A 2,322-nucleotide genomic window follows, 5' to 3' on the forward strand; every position below is an offset into this window, starting at 1 on the left:
ACAGCCTCTCCAGCAAAGGCTATCATTGGAGTTTTTGATTTTAGCCATTATTTTGGTTTTTCAAGACAGGGTTTCTCTGTAACATTGGAGCTTGCTCTGGAACTAGCTTTTGTAGCCAGCTGGTCTTGAACTCACAGAGATCCACCTGCCTCTGCCTCCCAGGTGTTGGGATTAAAGGTATGCTTTAAAGGTATACCACCTCCCAGCTGTATTGTCCACTTTTTATCTATAATTTTATTAATTTGGATCTTCTCTTTCTGTCTTTTAGTTAATTTGGCTAATGGTTAATCAGTCTTACTAATTTTTTTTCAAGGAACCAACTATTATTTTCATTGATTCTTTGTAATTTATTTATGTATGTTTTTGTTTCTGTTTTGTTTATTTCAGTCCTGAGTTTGATTATTTTTTGCTATCTGCTCTTTTTGGGTGTTATTTCTTCTTTTTGTTTTAGAGCTTTCAGGTTTGTTGTTTCTAACCTGAGATCTTTCTGTTTTTTATAGGCATTTAGTACTATAGCACGCCTCTTAGAACTGCCTTCATTGTGTCCCACAAGCTTGAGTACGCTTGTTTTCATGTTCAGTCAGCTCTTAAAGACTTTGATTCCCTCTTCATTCTCTCTGGACCCATTTTTCACTAAGTAGTGAGTTTGTTCGGTGTCCGTGAGTTTGCATACTTTCTGTTGTTTATCCAGCATTAGTCCGTGGTGGTCAGATCGGGTGCAGGGTGTTATTTCAGTTTTCTTACATACGTTGAGATTTGCTTTGTGTCCGAGTATGTGGTCAGTTTTGGAGACAGTTCCATGAGGTGCTGAGAAGAAGGTATATTCTTTAATGTTTGGGTGGAGTGTTCTGTAATTATCTGCTAGGTCCATTTGATTTATGACATTATTTAACTCCAGAATTTCTTATATTTTTTTGTCTAGATGGCCTGTCTCTTGTCAAGAGTAGGGTATTGAATTTACCCGCTATCACTGTGTGCAGGTCACTATGTAATTTTAGCTGTGATAGTGTTCTTTTATGGCCCTTATGTTTGGTGCATATGTGTTTAGGATTGCAATGTCTTCCTGGTGGATTTTTCCTCTGATGAGTGTGTAGTGTCCCTCCCCATCTGGTCTGATTAGTCTGGTTTGAAGTCTATTTTGTCAGACACTAAAATGGTTATACCTGCTTGCTTTTGGGATCCATTTACTTGGAATATCATTTTCCCATCTTATTTTCCTGAGTGATGTCTTCTTTGATGGTAAGGTGTGCTTCTGCGATGCAGGAGAAGGATGGAGCCTGTTTTCTAGTCCAGTCTGTTAGTTTTTGTCTTTTTAGTAGGGAATTGGTATGAGAGTCATCAATGAGCAATGCTTTTAGATTCCTTTATTTTGTTGTTATGGTGTGGGTTTTCCTCTTTTGATTTGCTGTTCTGAAATTATTTATTCCTTTTAATTTTGGGGGTATAGTTAGAACACTCTACAGAGTAATGTTTTTTCTTCTAGTGCCTCAGTAGAACTGGAATGGTAGATAGATATGGCTTAGATTTGATTTTAATGTGGAATGTTTTTCTTTCTTGTATTGCGATTGATAGTTTTGTTAAGGATAGTAGTCTGGATGGGCATCTCTGGTCTTTTAGAGTTTGTAGAATATCCTCCCAGGTCCTTCTGGATTTTTGGAGACTCCATTTAGAAGTCAGGCTTTATTCCAGTGGGCCTGCCTTTGTAGATTACTTTGTCCTTTTTCCTTTTGGTTTTGATATATATTTTTTTTTAATTCTGTATATTTAATGCTTTGATATTATGTGTTTTAGTTAGGGTTTCTGTTGCTGTGAAGAGACAACATGACCATGGCAACTGTATAAAGGAAACCATTTTGATTGTGGTGGCTCACTCACAGTTCAGAGGTTTAGTCCATTGTTGTTTTGGTGGGAAACAGGCAGATACAGACAGACATGGTGCTGGAGAAGGAGTTGAGAGTTCTTACATCTTGTTAGACAACAGGAAGTGGTCTGATTCACTGGGCGTGGCTTGAGCATACATGAGACCTCAAAGCCACTTCCACAGTGACACACTTCCTCCAACAAGGCCACACCTCCTAATAGTGCCACTCCCTATGAGATTACAGGAGCCAATTACATTCAAGCCAGCACGTATGTGGGGTGGAGGATTTCTTCTCTGGTGCAGTTTATTTAGTCTTCTGTATGTTTCTTGTACTATGGTAGACACTTCCTTTAGTTAGGGGAAATTTTCTTGTATGGTTTTATTGAAAATATTTTCTGTGCCTTTGATCTAGGTTTCCTAATATTTGTAGATTTGGTCAGGGGGAGCAAGCTAAGGGATAG

Source organism: Microtus ochrogaster, unplaced genomic scaffold, assembly GCF_000317375.1.
Source record: "Microtus ochrogaster isolate Prairie Vole_2 unplaced genomic scaffold, MicOch1.0 UNK91, whole genome shotgun sequence".
NCBI lineage: Eukaryota > Metazoa > Chordata > Mammalia > Rodentia > Cricetidae > Microtus > Microtus ochrogaster.